Below are 16,484 nucleotides of genomic sequence, written 5' to 3' on the forward strand. Positions count from 1 at the left end.
TCGCATGCGCTTGTTTTTGGCATTTTGTAAACAACAAAAATAGGCAGCTTAATTTTATTTGTGGGACTTAAAATGTATTGTATCAGTGTATAGTACTATTTATAATTTAAATAAATGCGAGAAAGCCTATATGGTAAACAACGTTTTACGAACATAGAGGGCGCTCGCGAATAAAAAGGCGGCTCAGCGCCGTCGTCTGCTACAATTTAGGTCTGCACGTTCAGATGATCACTTCTGTGTTCCGTGAAAACAGGGAGGGGGGGGGGGGGGGGGGGTGCAAATAAGTAGCCTAACTAGAGCTGCAAAGATGAAATCCTTTTCCTTGACGGTCTTTACAGCAGGATTTAAAACATAAACTGAGCTAGGGACAGATGCAGACAGGGCGAGCGCAGAACTTTTGGCGCGGGAACGAAATGGGACAGCAATGCGGTCGGAGCCGTTTTCATTGGAATATACAAGCGCAGACAAGGAGAGTGTGCAGGTGTTTTGCTATTAGTTAGTTATATGGGGTTTTATGGCGCATAAGCAACTATGGCTATCATGCGCCAAACACAACCCTCAACCCCGCTATTAGTTCCAGAAGCGCTGGTACAGAATACAGCAGGCAGCAGCGCTGAAACACGAATGCGTAAAAGGAAAAACACGAAGGCTGACTGGCAACTGTTTACTCTGAGTTCGCGTTTTTATTTCTCTCTCACGACGGGGTTGAGGTATCCACCAAAACTGTGAGCCAGTTACTGCATATCTTTCCTTTCGTCAAAACCAATGGAGATGTATACGTATATATCCATTGACAGCACCAGGTCCCAGGGATATCGAATTGAATGAAACATAGCCAAATGAGCACTTGCCAAATGAAAACTATGAGCACTTGCAAGGGATGTCCATGGCAATTCCGTGTTTTAGGTGTCCTTACACGTTATCCGGTGGATATCCCGTTCGGGGGATATAACGGACGATAACTTCATGCATATTCTTTCTGATAGAGATATTTCGTGACATGCCATCCGGTGGGTACCCCGTTCGGGAGATATTTAGAACATTTACTTGAATCACGTATACTTGAATATTTTGTGATATTGTAAAATGTAATATCTTTTCACCTGAGCCGAGCAAGTTTTTTTCTGTTTATCCGAAAAAATCCCCAGATAAATTTACCGTTATTTGACCAATAACCAATATGTCCTTGTTAAATATGTCCTACGGACCCCCCCCCCCCCCCCCCCCCCCCCCCCCCTGGATCCAGAGAGTGCGACCAAAAGGATATGTGAGGGACGTCCGCGGGAGTTTCTCCGCAATTCCCGGGAGCATCCTTGTGTCTACTCAAGATTTAGCAGGGACATCCCTTGGATATCAGTGTTGTCACTGGGTATAGACTGCGAACGAGGCCGGAATGGGAAAAGTTTGCTGTGTGCAAGCGGTCCCTGGATGTCTGTACTCCTTTATACAGAAGCTTTCTCAGCAGTATCTTGTCGATGTCGGCGCCAGCGCTGCGCTTCTGCGCGTGCAGCGCATTTTGTTGTATGATCGAAATAGTCCTGTGTGTGTGTTTTTACGGCTGGAATGTTGAACTTCGTTATAATGAAGTCGATGGGGCCTGGCGATTACTTCGTTATAGCCGTAGCTTCATTATAACACGTGCTGACCGAGCTTCCAAGGGGAATCTACACTCCTTCGTTATATCCATTATTTCGTTATAAACCGTCTTTCTATAACGCGGTTTGACTTACACGTTACCGAGTGGCGTAAACGTGCCCCTTTCAACCTTTCTTTGTAGAGACACAGAGGACAACTCCATTCAAATATTGTTCTCAGTGAACACTGATTAATTCTCCGGATTGATCTTTCTGGCTTTCTTGACGTTTGTCCTGAGATAAAATTCGTTTTTATTGGCGAGGAAATTGGATTTAGAACTCTTCCCGCTGGTAGATTCGAACATGTGACGTCCTAACCGAAAAAGACGAGTTGCCACCGTTTTGAAGTGGATGGTGGGAGTAACATAGCGTCTGGGATACCCGAGAAAGAAAAAAAATCGGCGCAGGCGCTTAAATTTTCGTTGCGAGATTGTCCAGTGATAGCAACATCTAAATTACGTTTTTTTTTTGTTTTTTTCCTAGCTTATAAAACATCTGTTTTCGGTAAGAGTGGTCTCCTCACTGACCCTTTAAGGGAATTCCGGTGGGTTTTCCAACATTTTGAGTTAATAATCGCATCACAATCCTTGGAGTCCCCTTTATCCGGTACGACAGACCGTTCTTCAAAATGCCGAGTAGAGCAGTTTTGGAAAGAGCAAAAATACCAACCAGAAACTCAGCTCGTCGACGGGCACGATGCTTTACATGACGCAGTGATGATGTAACAGTCACTGGAAAAACACTCGTACGTGTGTTGGATGGCTGAAAGAGCTACTGGAAATTACTACTGAGCTCATAACATTCCTAAAAACCTAATACTAGTCTCAAAATTTGTTGTTCATGCTGGCAGCTGGTAATTACGGGATAATTACGTGGGATTAATGCTTGTGACCTCGGAAACGTAGCGTTACTGTCAAAAATCAACTGAACTGAGTCCGCAAACACCACAAATTTTAAAATCGATTTACTCAGGAATAAAGTGCCGCATAGTTCCCAAACTTGGCGGAAATGACCAGGACAGATCAGAAAATGTACAGTAAAAGTTCTGTTAGAATAAATGAATATCGAACAGTCTGTGAGTTGCATCCGTTTAGCCAACCCCCTCTCCAGCCTATATGGCTGATAGCTCGCCTTTTATTAAGTAGGACATATGTTTGCAGAAAACGATGCATCAAAAAGCAATATAATGTAGAAATTAACAAGAATACAAACTATAGGGACAAAAAATACAAATACAGATACACAAAGATATGAAAAATACAAAATACTGAAACATAACAGAGCATGCAACTCGTTGTATCAAAAGAATCAGCGCTGTTTGGTGGGTTTGGTGGCAACTTGTTCCAGTCATCTATATTTTTAATAGAAAAAGTTAGTATTTAAATGCGTTAATTATAGCTCTGTAATGCGTTATCGGTGGGGCATGACAATTTCTTGTTCGGCACGTTGTAAGAGGTGTAACGAAGGGGTCCGGACCCATGGACAACTTATGTTGTTTTTTTCTTTCGGTGTAGCTGCGAGTCTGATCTCCATGAATTTTCGTTAAGTTAGCTGACGAGTCAGTTGAACGATATTTGGAAAAATAAGGTTGTAGTCTTTTGCATCGTATCATTTCAAATGCTTCATGCCATGTTACGTTTAGTGTAGGCTTATTATGACAATGAATATTGCACGATGCTCGAGGCACGTGCACAGTGTGCTGACGTGATCGGTTACGGCCGCACCGACGCTGCTCAACGCACAAATGAGCCAGTAACAGCTGCGCTGTAAAACTTACCTATCCCGGCGTTCTGAGCGAGATTTGAAGTTCGAACCAACGTCGACGCATATAGAGCCGCATCGTTTCCCGGCCATAGCCGTCGCGACTACTAAAGGTCGTGCTGTAATTGACGTACGGCGCTTGCTAGTGACTAGATCGGCGTGCGTGTAACATATGGCGCCACTTAAAATGAGCTCGTGGTTACTGCGTGAAATCCCAGTTGTGTATCCCACCACATACACTGACAAGAAACGGAAGGGCATAGATCACCATCGTCGTCGTCATCCTTCATAAGTTCGCTCTGCGCTTCCAGTGCTCGGCGGCAGTCGTGCGAGCTGTGCAATAGAGTTGGATGAGTCAAAAAGATAGGAAGACTCGGCTATGTCGACAACGGCACCTTTATGCAGTCACACACAAAGGTGAGAAGGCGCCCAAGGCGTGCGAATGGATTTCTAAGGCTGAAAAAAAATGCTGCGGCGCGTTGAGTAGCGACAGCAGCGATGGATGCTTAGTGTGCTGGCCAACATGAAGAAATGGAGCACCTGAACGCGGCGGCCCTAAAAGAACCAAAAGATACCCACCAGGATGAATAGAAGCGAAGCGAAGGTTGGCGGCGGCTCCTCAAGCCGCAAAAGCACGAAGACCGAACGCACTGCCCAGCTAAAAAAGCAGAAGCGTCAATTGGTTTCAGTGCGCTACAGTGACCATTAAAGCTAAAAACTGTGATCACAGGTAAAGCCTCTTTGTCGATTTGATTTCTTCTGGGCGCGATCCATGTACATTCTAAACCAGCGCCCCCTTTGTGGTGGGCGCTGTACCTTACGGCATTCACTACATGTTGCGGTCGCCATGCAAACACCAGCCGTCATGGAGTCAAGGTTCTCGGGGCCCGTACCAACATATGAGTGCATTAATTAACCAGGACAAGTGCACGTGACAGCACCTTTGCATCCTAAATCATGGCTGTCGCAAAGCAATTGTTGAGGTAACAATAGCTGAGTAAGGCTGTTTTCTTTCATGATTTTGGTTTTATTTGCTTAATTTTTCTCAATTCTGGCCATTTTCGTCGTTCTACTCAGCCGTAGCATCTCGCCTACCTTTACCGTACGTAGCGTCTACATGTCTTATTTGTTGACTGTCTGTTATACTACTTTCATCTCTTTCCTCCCCTCGCCTCCTCAATTGTCTCCCTCTCACTACCACCTTCTTACTGTTTGACATATATCTGCGCTGGCATTCTTTACGAGCCAACTTCTTTCCTTCCCATTCTACTTTTGTCACATTCCCGCTGTTCTTGGCTTCCTCTGCTTATGTTTTGGTCTCCCTTTTTTTTTTAACTTTAAGCTGCGACATTCCGGCCTTCTTCGCATGGGGTTCCCTGTCCTCCTTGCTGCATTTTGTTGATTTGTTTTAATGTTCCCCCGAATCATGACATGACCCTTTTGTCCTGGGGCAAGAATCGTGCTTTGTTTTTCGTTAATTATTTTTTCTTCTTTCCTTTTGAGCTCTTCGCTCCTTTTCATTCATCTTAAAGTAGCTCTAATTCTTTCGAAGCTCTGCTGATCCGGGCTTTATCTTTCTTTCGGTCATTTTTTTTTTTTACTTTTTGAGAGCAAAATTTCAAGGATTTAAAGGGTGTACTTTCACTATTGCCACCACTTCCCCTAGGGTACAGCCCGTGTGCATTCCACCGATAACACTTCACGAGTTTCATTGGAAGTGTTTCCATAAACACATTTTGCAGTTTCAGGTCACAAAGCGCGGTACTCACACACCGCCATGTATCCTACCTGCCACTTCAGCCTCGTGTCTTTGGTAGTCCTCCCAAACACCACAGATATGCTGCCGTGAAATAGATGACGTGCCCTAAAAGGCGCGTCGTTACGAAGAAGTACACGTCTTATGGTAAAAATATACTTGCATTTTCTCACGAAATAATAAAAACAAAAGGCATTACAATTTGTTACACAGGCCTTCAGAATCCGAAAGTTCCTGTAATTTCACTCGCTCGCAGCACCGTAAAGACACGCAGCTCGTGAGGAGCAGGAAGTGCGTAGTTGTCGGGGCAATGTGGGGACCGCTGGCGCCATTGTAGCCGCTGGCTGGGCTTGCAATGACTACCGCTATTCATGTAAGAATTATTTGAAACGTAGCTAACTTGCAGCACTCAATTTCAGTTCTTTATTGCCACGATTTCTATCGAAGCGAGAAGTCTAGCCATCTGCGTTACACAATGCCTCTGACTGGCGGAAACCTGCATACGGCGTTTATGGCAGCTTTGATCTCACCTACTTCAAATTCTTTGCACGCATTCACAAAAAACTGCAGGCGGCTCAGTGCGTATGGATTGGCCGAGAGTGCGAAACACTTCTTGCTGAAACTTCCCACTGCTTCCTCGTAGCAGTCGAAGTCCGTAATCGGCTGCTTCGCAGCAAGCAAAATATTCGCTTCTTCTGTGCTTCCGTACCGTAGCAAGAGGGCCATTTCCCTGACTTTTTCTTTGACGAAGAGCCTATTATTTAAGACATTCTTCAGCTCTCCCAGTAGGACTCGCTTTGTATCCAGGTCAGTCGCGGCCTCGATCTTATTTTCCAGAATGGCGACGGGCACGTCACGACTGTCCACTGCATCCATTGGTGCGTTGGGTAAAATGATAGGTTCTGCCTCCTTTCTGCCTTGAAATTGACTGACTTTCATGGCACCTATTTTGAGATCTCCGTATTCCATCACGTGGCTCGTGTTTGTTTCCTCCCGGACGATCTTGAACTGGTCAATGAGGGTCTCCCGCCTCAGGTTTTCTTTGTCTGAGTCTTCCAACCAGTTCACGCTGTACACGTCGCCCAGGTATGCCTCACGAACAGGGTCCCAGTAGCATGCGTACGAAGACTCGTAAGGATTAGATGCGGTCGTGGCGTAGACGCTGACGTTATTCGGAAGCAGGCCGCCGTCAAACATGGAGCCTGATTCGCACGCTTCCACGTAGATAACCATCTTGCCGAACTGGCCATTCTCGTGCATAGACTTGATGACGTTGCTCAGGTTCCGAGCGTACAGCACGTCGGTGGGGAACGCGATCATGCCAGGAGCGCCGTGATCGGCGAAGTAGACAAACACATGGTCTCGCGGTCCGCTAGCAATTACCTTGCCCGTGCCTCCGGGTGGTCTCCGACCCTGGAGTACGTCGAGGAAGTTGGACGGCGTGACCAAGTTGCCCGTGTAGTCCTTGACCATACCCGGATACAGATTGGAACCATTGACATGATTCACGACGACGCCGGGCGTCGGGTTCTCCCTGGCGTAGGCGATGTCGTCGTACATCATTACCACGACCTGGTTGTCTGGGATACCGTGATTTCGCATCACGTGATAAGCGTGGCACACGTCGGCCTGATGCCTGTAGTTCTCGTAGCCCGACGAGCCAGCCACGAGTAGCGCCCACAACTTGACGCCATTCTCGCCGCGGTCATCTTCGGTCAGTTCTTCGTCTTGGTACAAGTGACCGAAACTCCCCACTGCACAAAGGAGTGCAAGGACTGCGAAGAAGACTGCTGCCGACGGCGACATGATCGCGCCTGAAACGTATGTGCGGCACGCGCGTGCGAGGTCGCTGAAGCCAAGAGGCGCAGTTCTCTTTACTTGCTCGGACAGTTGACACCGCCACAATCTAGGCGGGTGTGGCGTCACGGTCTCGCTAGCAGAGCTGGGCTTGAAAGTGAGACAGCTGCTGGGTCCAATCTGACACCCGCGAGGGGAATCGCTGCTCTGTGGTTTGAGATAACACGTTTTCCTACTAACATTCCCCCCCCCCCCCCCCCCCCCCCCCTCCCAGTAGGCAAGCGCCCAGCAATACAAGCGTGACGAACACGTGTGCTGAGAACCAAACACCAGTTTTATCTGCAGAAAATGACTTATGCCAGTTTCTTGGGTTATCAAAACTAACTGATAGGATAAAAATAAAATTAAGATAAACCCACCCGGCTGTACACAGACCCGTGTTTGCTGTTCGGAGATTCAAATGACTGTGTTTACATAGTTAAGGTCATAATGATATCCGATCCTTTCTTTGACATGTTAAACGTCGATCGCTTCACTGATGCGACGCGAATCTACTTTCTGAGCTCATGTTCTGATATCATTTTGTTTCCACATCTACGTGAATGGCTTTGGCAAGCAGGGACAACCAAAGCATGACCTTTAGGAACATACATCGCGATACGTGCGACGGGATTACAAGCCCTTCCCCTTTTCTCAAACACGTGTTCCACTTTGTCGCGAAAGAAAGCGCTGCAGCTGACTTCTTGCATAAAAAAAAAAAAACTTTCTATTCGCTATCAGAATCAAACCACTCAGTTTTATATCGCGCCATAGAACAATATGGAAACTGCGGGAGAGATCCGAATATTTGCCTGTAAGGAACCTCTCTAATAGGAATTGGTGAGCGCGCTATAAAAGCACGGAAAAGGGACGAACACACAGGGCGAAGCTCTCTAAAAGGTAAGGACTAAAGCTCTGGGTTATAAGTTACTAAAAAAAAGTAGGTGTAACTGCACAAGGAGACGCAGCTGTTTTGGGACCTCATAACTGCTCCGATGGAGAAATATCCAAGGTTTTCTTTTTTTTTTTCGGTTGACGCGATGTAACGGAGAAGATAGCCTGACAGAACCGCTTCGACATGTTTTATCCTTGGCTGCTGTCTTCGCACAGCCGCTGGCCCTTGCAAAAATGCTTCTTGAGACAGTGTTGGACTTCTCATGAGCAGACTCAACATGTCATGTTGAATTTGTGTTGGTACCAGGGTGGTCTCGTGTTGGTGAATTATTGAGACCGAGTTGAAATTGTACGGAAACGTGGCTACCATGCTAGAGTTGAGCATTGTCAACAGAATTGCTGCATTGTTTTCATGTTGAATTCACCTTGAAATTACTGGGGTGATTCAACACACCTTTCTGAATCTCGTCTGTGGTAAAAAAAAAAAAGGAAGCATTCCTAGGAATACATTCGTATTGCGTCAGATGGGCCTACCGATGCAATTTTCGGCGGTATATTCACATTTATTGCGACAATTTCTCGTTAACCTGACGCTGACATCCAGAGTCGTGTATGCTCCACACATACGCACAAACACACACGTGTTTATAATGTATAATATGTATAATGCGATAAGGTTCTGTTCGCACGGCGCATTTAGAACTGATTTCATTTAGTTAGGCTTAGACACGACTGCCATGAGACAGGATTCAACATAAATTCAACAAAAATTACTCAACAATTAATGCGTTGACTATGTTCAACAAAAATTTAGCTGAAATCACCATGACCATGGTCAACAGCCTGCTGGTTTTGTTCACTTGCTATTGCGTAAGCAGATGATGCAGAATATGATAAAAGAAATCGTGCAAGCAGAGCATGCGTGCTCTGCTTGATTTCCCTGGCGACTATAGAAGACACTGTTTTTCACAACATAATCATCATCATCAGCCAACCCCTGGTAATTTGCTGCTCACACAGCCTCCAAAAGAAAAGACGAAAACAGAATTAAAGCTACAGTTGAACATTCTTGCGAGCTAGTTGGTTCATTCTGAGGAAAGTTGAATAGAACATGCAGAAGGGGCAAGGAAACCAACGCTACGGCTGTGCACGCGTGATGTTGTAATCGTTTCTCTGCCTCTTGTGCTCGTACTATTCGCGCAGTCTTTGCTTGATTTCCCTGGCGACCATAGAAGATACTGTTTTCCACATCATAATCATCATCATCAGCCAACCCCTGGTAATTTGCTGCTCACAGAGCCCCCAAAAGAAAAGACGAAAACAGAATTAAAGCTACAGTAGAACATTCTTGCGAGCTAGTTGGTTCATTCTGTGGAAAGCTAAAACTAGGCGAGTAGAACATGGAGAAGAAGCAAGGAAACGAATACTACGGCTGCGCACGCGTGATGTTGTAATCGTTTCTCTGCCTCTTGTGCTCGTCCTTTTCGCGCAGTCTTAGCTTTACTAAAATTAAAGTATTCAAGGCTTGCAATTACAATATCAGAATAGCAGTTACCAAGCAAAACATTAATGTGTGCGCTTCCACACAATTTCGAAAACCGAGAACTAATTCTGCAAGAAACACGAAATTCTCTCTATTGGAGAAGGCCGCTCATTGAAATCAGTTAAATGAGATCACGTGATAGCACAGACCATTGTCATCTTCCAAAGTGCTTATAACTATAACAACTTATGCAGTTTTCGATGAAGTCGAGAGTTCGACGAAAACTCGTCTGGTCGGGGATAAACATGTTGACGATGAAGAAGGAACGCCAACCAAAGAAAAAACAAAAAACAAAAACAGACGTTTCGGCTCCCGTACGGAAGCCTTGTTCACATTGAAATGAAGGAAGCAGCTCAGTGGCATTACATATGCTTGAAAAGAGGGCGCAGGGAGCGTGCGTAGATTGGGTTAAGATTTCCATCGTTGCGGTTGAGGGTGTGACTAGTAGTTTGGATGATTAATGATTCCAAGTGCAGGCGAGGGCGTAGCTTCTTTTCCGTTGAAAGCAAGTGTGCCCGACTGCAGTCGATGTCATGGCCTGTAGATACTGTGTGCTCGGTGATAGCATTAGAATCCACTTTTTTGTTACGTACATCGTTACTATGTTCTTTTAACCGCCTTTCGAAGTTTCCGGTTTCGCCAATGCATGCGTAGTCACAGTCGGAACAAGGAACCTTATACACTACGCCAGGATATTTTTCTTTGGGAAGGGGGTCTTTGACGTTTACTAACGCATGGCGCAGTCTTCTTGTCGGAACGTGGGCGATATGGACACCAAAGGTGCGCATGATGCGCGCTGAAGCCTCGCTTAGTCCGGGAGCACAGGGCACGGCAGCACGTTTCAAGGGTGACAGAGGAGTATCGCCTGCTGGGTGACATAACTGTTTTTCCACAGATTGCACAAATGAGGTCGGGTAGTCGTTGCTTGAAAGTTCTTGTCGTACAGTTTGAAATCAATGGTCTGGTCTTCAAGGGAGCTGCAGATGCGTTGCGATCGTTTGAACAAGGACATAGCGACTGATTTCTTCTGTGTAGCAGGGTGAACCGAATTAAAGTTGAGGTATCTTCCGGTGTGGGTCGGTTTTCTATAAACGCTGAAACTGAGCTTATTGCTTTCCCGCTTTATCAATACATCCAGAAAGGGCAACGCACCATTCGCTTCTTCTTCGGTAGTGAAGTCTATTGCTTGTTCTATAGAATTCAAATGGTGCGAGAAGGCGGCTAAGTCAGAATTACGAATCAGGCAAAAGCAGTCGTCAACATATCTCAGGAAAATTCTAGGAGGTGATGCAAACGTTTCAAGGGCATGGCGCTCGACGGATTCCATACAGAGGTTAGCGACGGTCACTGAAATAGAGGCACCCATTGGTGTGCCCTGAAGTTGACGGTAAAAACGTCCTTGGAAGACGAAATAAGTATTATCCAGGCAGAACTGCAGGAGTCTACGGAGATCCAAAACTTCAATGGGGGTTCGTTTAGGTAGAGACTTGTCAGCTTCGAGAGCAGCAGAGCAAACTTGTACGGCCAGGTCGACGGGAACGCATGTGAAAAGCGACTTGACGTCAAACGAGACAATGAGCTCGTCATCGTCCGGTGCTATGGCGCTTACCTTCTTGATGAAATCAGTCGAGTTGCGGACGTGCGTTGAGCCAAGGCCGACAAGAGGGGAGAGGATACGATGGAGGTAGCTGGATAGACTGTGAAGAGGGGACCGACTGTAGTCTACGATGGGGCGCATGGGCATACTAGGTTTGTGCACCTGGCATGGCGGAGCTGGCATGGCGGAGTGGTAGCGTGCTCGACTCGCATTTCGGAGACCGGGGTTCGATTCCCAAGCTCGGCTAATTTCTTACTCAGTTTTATTTATTTATCTCGTCTGACTAGAAAGGTTAGACTAATTGGTTAAGTAATCAATTAACTAAAGTCAGTCAAACTTACTTGGAGCATCACTATACGATCCCTTTAATTGGTTGCATAGTTAGTAGCAGAAGTACAATTGGCCCCGTTTGAAATTCGCGCGCTGTGACGTCACAACCGTTTCGACCAATTGAAAAGCGTGACATTTCTGTCGACAGCTCCTGCTTACAACGATGAGGCATTAAAGGCTTCCGCCTTAAAACAGAAATTTCAGCGCTGCTAGGTTTGTACGAGGAGAAGTTTCTAATGACGGTTGTGGGCGTAGCTTTTTCAGTTGTTGGGCGTTGCGGAAGAAAGCGATGCAATTTGTTTTTGTGTGCAAGTTCAGCATACCGGGACTGTACAGCTGCCTTGTGATTGGCGTGCAGCTGAATTCTGGCAAATTCTTCAGGGTAGAGTGATTCCAAGCGGCGTCGAGTGAAGAATGCCTCGTTTTCTAGAACTCTTAGTTTTTCTTTACATTTCAGTATCCTGGCCTGAAGGAGCGACCGTTCGGCTTTGGCGACAACGCTCAGACCAAAGCGTGTACAGACTGGACGGATCAAACGGAGGGACCATGGAATAACAGAACAGGACTTGCATGTCAGGTTGAACTGAATATGGCCTTTGAACAAAGAGATGCGGGTGATCAGGGACACGTACTGGCGGATGCTTGTGACGATGGGTTGGCCGTAGGCCCGGCGAAGATTGATGAAGTCGAGAGTTCGACGAAAACTCGTCTGGTCGGGGACAAATATGTTGACGATGAAGAATGTATAAGGTTCCTTGTTCCGACTGTGACTACGCATACATTGGCGAAACCGGAAACTTCGAAAGGCGGCTAAAAGAACATAGTAACGATGTACGTAACAAAAAAGTGGATTCTAATGCTATCGCCGAGCACACAGTATCTGCAGGCCATGACATCGACTGGAGTCGGGCACACGTGCTTTCAACGGAAAAGAGGCTACGCCCTCGCCTGCACTTGGAATCATTAATCATCCAAACTACTAGTCACACCCTCAACCGCAACGATGGAATTCTTAACCCAATCTACGCACGCTCCCTGCGCCCTCTTTTCAAGCATATGTAATGCCACTGAGCTGCTTCCTTCATTTCAATGTGAACAAGGCTCCCGTACGGGAGCCGAAACGTCTGTTTTTGTTTTTTGTTTTTTCTTTGGTCGGCGTTCCTTCTTCGTCATGCAGTTTTCGAGTAACTTGTCATTTATGTGAGATCGTACCCCTAACCTATAGAAATATGCAATGCGGCGGAGTACTTCCCCTATCGAATACTTTCTAAAAGGAGTCCATTTCCGCGTTTCAACTATACACCTATGAGCTGAAATTTACTATCTGTATGCTCTGCAAAACTTTTGAAGCTGAAAATAAACTTATATTCTCCAATATAGACTATGTTGAGTACAAGCAACCCAAATTTTGTTCAGTAAATGTTGAGTAGGCTCAGCAAACATTGGGTTCATGTTGGTTTCCAGTTGATTCAACAAGAGCTCAACAAGACGTCAACAGAAGCAAAAAGAAATTTTTGTAAGGATTGGAAATGATCATTCCCGAGCTCCATTTGTAGCGACTGTATGTCAGTGGAGATGAAACGTAAAATCGCCTGAATAATGAGATTTTGATGTAACCAGAAACCCAAGCAGTTAAAATGAACTCAGAGTTCTCTTCTACGGCTGGCTCCATGCTACATGCACTCTTTATTTGGCACGTGAAAATCCACCGAGTTTTGTTCGGGTGCCGAGCCTATACGAGTAGCGCTATACCGTTGACCAGAATGTAACGAAATGTCGCTCTTTAGTGGCGATGCCACGCACTTGCTGCTATTTATGGCCCTTTCTAAACAGCCCTCACATTGCATTGTTTTCGATGATTGGATGTAACAATGACGTCACTCACAGCGTACGCGAAAACTCGGGCGGTGAGCGCCAGGCCGGTGAGGAATGAAGTGCCCGCAGATTATTAATCCTTAGGAGACCGGTTCTTCACAGTGCGCCAAAACGCACGAGCTTACCGTGCCTGAATGTGGTAAACGTGTGCTTTTTGCCCCGTGTCTTCCTTCAGTCTGTGTTCCGTGCCCTCAAATCGAAGCGGACCCGTGGCACTTCCAATCCACTTTCCAAGTACTACCGTGGAGTACAACAACGGCGGTTTTATGACTCCACATCGCGCACAAGGACTAGCGGGCGTAAAACAAACGTTGTTTTCTCCGCCTCTTCCTGGCTCTGTCCGTGCGTGCTTTGCAGCATTATTGCCACGTCCCTACTCGCCCAGCATAGCAGATCAAAGAGGCGGTCTTGCCATTTGGGAAGAAAGTGCGACACGGCTCGCGCGAGGGACGGTGAGCGGGCTCGTTTTCGCTTTCCTCAGGAGGGCACGTACCCCGTACGTTATACGAGCGGATCTTGTCATATGACTGAGTGTTATAGCGAGACTCTCTGACTTCCTGCTTTCTGTATGTGTAAGAGAAAAAAGAAGGGGCAAGTAACTGCAGTTGCGCACGACAAGGTCATGCCCAGCAAAAACACGGCTGACATGCTTTGCGCATAGGTAAAGGACCATTTGCGTGTGTGGCTCACTCCAAGTCGCTCCCAGCTATACATGCTTCTGAGCAGTTCGATCTCTCCCTCGCCGCGCTCTGCTGCGGTAGCTTTTCCGACACGCACAAAGAAAGGTCAGCATAACCATTGTCCTTCAATGCTTTCCTTCAAAACATTGAAGGTCTATGGTATAACGTACAGGCAGCTGCAGCATGAAGGGGAACACATAATCCGCATTTGGCCAGTGACTTTTTTCATGAGTTTGAGTGTAAAACACGCTTTTTCCTTTGTTCTAAAAAAATGCTTCGTGCACATAATGCTTACGAGAGCGTATTAACTTCAGTGTGGAAAACACTGCAGAAATCGTTTTTGTATGCAAACTTACTGGATTCCCTTTCATATTGCAGCGACCTTTACGTTTGCTCGGTTATATGCAAGACTCAATCACTGCGCCTCTTGTTGTCGGTTTATTCTCCGGTGAGACATAATGGTCTAAGCATCTGGTAAACACTCAATCGCCACAACTCTTGACAATGCACGCTAGACCAGGCCAGGTACACCGTTATCGGCCCGAAAACACCGCAGATACTTCCGTTTTTCGCGCACTACTGTGGCAGCCTTTCATTCCTTCTACTTTATTAAAATCAGAAAAGCCCAGTTAGAAAATGTATTCCCCTAGCAGCACCTGTTCTAAAGGGCGGGGCGTAGTTGGCCTCCGCGGCACCCTATCCGCTCGGCGGAAGGGGAAATATAAGGTCTCAGTTTCATGTGTAATTAAGTATTTCACTCTCTTTGTTCACGGCCATCTTATGTTTCATAGCCTGACAACTTTATGGAAGAAAGCTCGGCCATAGGGTAAACGTTTCGAATACAAATGACACTTTGTGCGAGCCGTTGCCGGCTTTACGTTAATTCGTTACTGGCTTGATTCTCACGTTAGATGCACCGGAGTTATGACCGTCGTAAGCTCGTATAGCATGTACTCAGTCTTCTGTACGTGCGCTAATGCGAGCGAGAAGAGAATTGTCCCGAGAGTGGAAAAGATTTCTCGCTCTTACAGAGCAATAGCAGCACGCAAAACTTTCGCCGAGGTTCATGGCGTACTCGTCGGCGTAGTAAGTCGTAACTGGAAATGTTCAACTTCTTGCGGACGAGAACACGATCCAGGCACGAGCTGGCCCACAAAGACCATGTGGGCGATGTTAGTTGGGAGCGGAGGGGGCCGTTGTCACTTGCAGGTCCTGGTGGAAGGCGACAGGTCTGGGGTTCTTTTTTTTTCTCTCATCTCGGTGGCATGAAGGATGGATAAAGCAGCGGCATACAAACAGGAGCACTGGTTCTATACTTTTCCTAATGCAAATGAGTGCACGTCTCACGCTCAGAAGTTTATGGAAGGAGACTCTGTCGAGAAATTTAACTTATTTGCATCCAAAGCGCATTGCTTTAGAAGTAATGTGGCACAGTGTAATGAAATTAGCACAGCCACAGTTAGGCCATGTATATATATCCACGGATACACAATAATGTGGGGATGAAATTAATTTTTTTTTTTCGTTTATATGGCCTCCCATGAAATGTGGGTGTACAGCCCCCGTCAAAAGTGTACAGCCCAAGGGGTTTGCCTCTAAGCTGTTTAGCGTGGCTTCCAAGCACATCAAGCAGTCCAGAACTTGGGAGGATTGAGAACGCAAAGCCATCCCTCTTTCAAAAGATTACGGCCGCCGAGGGTGCATAACGAGGCATGCTGCAGGCCTCACATGCAAACAGTGTTGTAGGCGTTACCGAAAAAAAAGTAACTAAATACGTTACTCGTTACGCTAAGAAGAAAAGAACGCGTTACCACGTCCTACGTTACCTACAATAAAAGGTAACGCGTTACCGTTACCGTTACCGAAAAAAAGTATCGCACGCTACTTTGCCGTTACTCCATGGCCATAAATTTTAATTAGTGCGTCTTCGCTGTAACTGTAACCTATAACTCGTCTTTTCTACAAGGCTTGTGTGGTGGCGCCACAACAAAGAAGGACGCCAAGGTTCGTGGCCGGCGGCGTGCCACCAAATGACCCCCGTTTATTCCGGTGACGATGTTTATATACACATGAAAGTGGGTGGTGCTCGCGATGCATGATAAGAACAGCGCATGCATGATAAGACTAACGCCCTCTATACACAACAGCTTGTTTTCCAACCAAAAGATCTCAAACCCTGACGACACGCTCATATTCTTCAAGCGAATGGTAACTCCGGATGGTCGCACTCTGCTTGCAACAGAGTCTAGGCAGGAAAAGGAGGGAGGCCGTCCTTTGTCACAGTGCTGTGGGAAGTGCGTTGTTCCTTGTTCTGGCTAGGGGAGAAGGGGGGGGGGGGGGGGGGGGGGGGATGACTGTGACTGGAGAAAATTGGAGCGACAGTGTTGTTCAGCAGAAAATATTTAGAAAGTTTAGTGTGAGGTAGCTCACTACTCCCGGCACAGGAATTAACAAAGGCCCATTTCCTTTTTTCCTGTACTTCGGTGCTACAGCCGGTTGACTGCAATCCCCTTTTCTGTGCTGTACCATAGTAATCTTTCGACGGCTGTCTTGGGGTCATCTTGAAGTAAAGTGGCGA

At 46.4% G+C, this 16,484-nt stretch overlaps 1 pseudogene; it reads right to left on the minus strand.

Annotated features, from left to right (window-relative positions):
* Positions 1–5,293: 5,293 nt before the first annotated feature.
* LOC149341215 (legumain pseudogene) lies at positions 5,294–7,057 on the minus strand (annotated as a pseudogene).
* Positions 7,058–16,484: the final 9,427 nt, after the last annotated feature.

Source organism: Amblyomma mixtum, chromosome 5, assembly GCF_055824585.1.
Source record: "Amblyomma mixtum isolate Tamu chromosome 5, ASM5582458v1, whole genome shotgun sequence".
NCBI lineage: Eukaryota > Metazoa > Arthropoda > Arachnida > Ixodida > Ixodidae > Amblyomma > Amblyomma mixtum.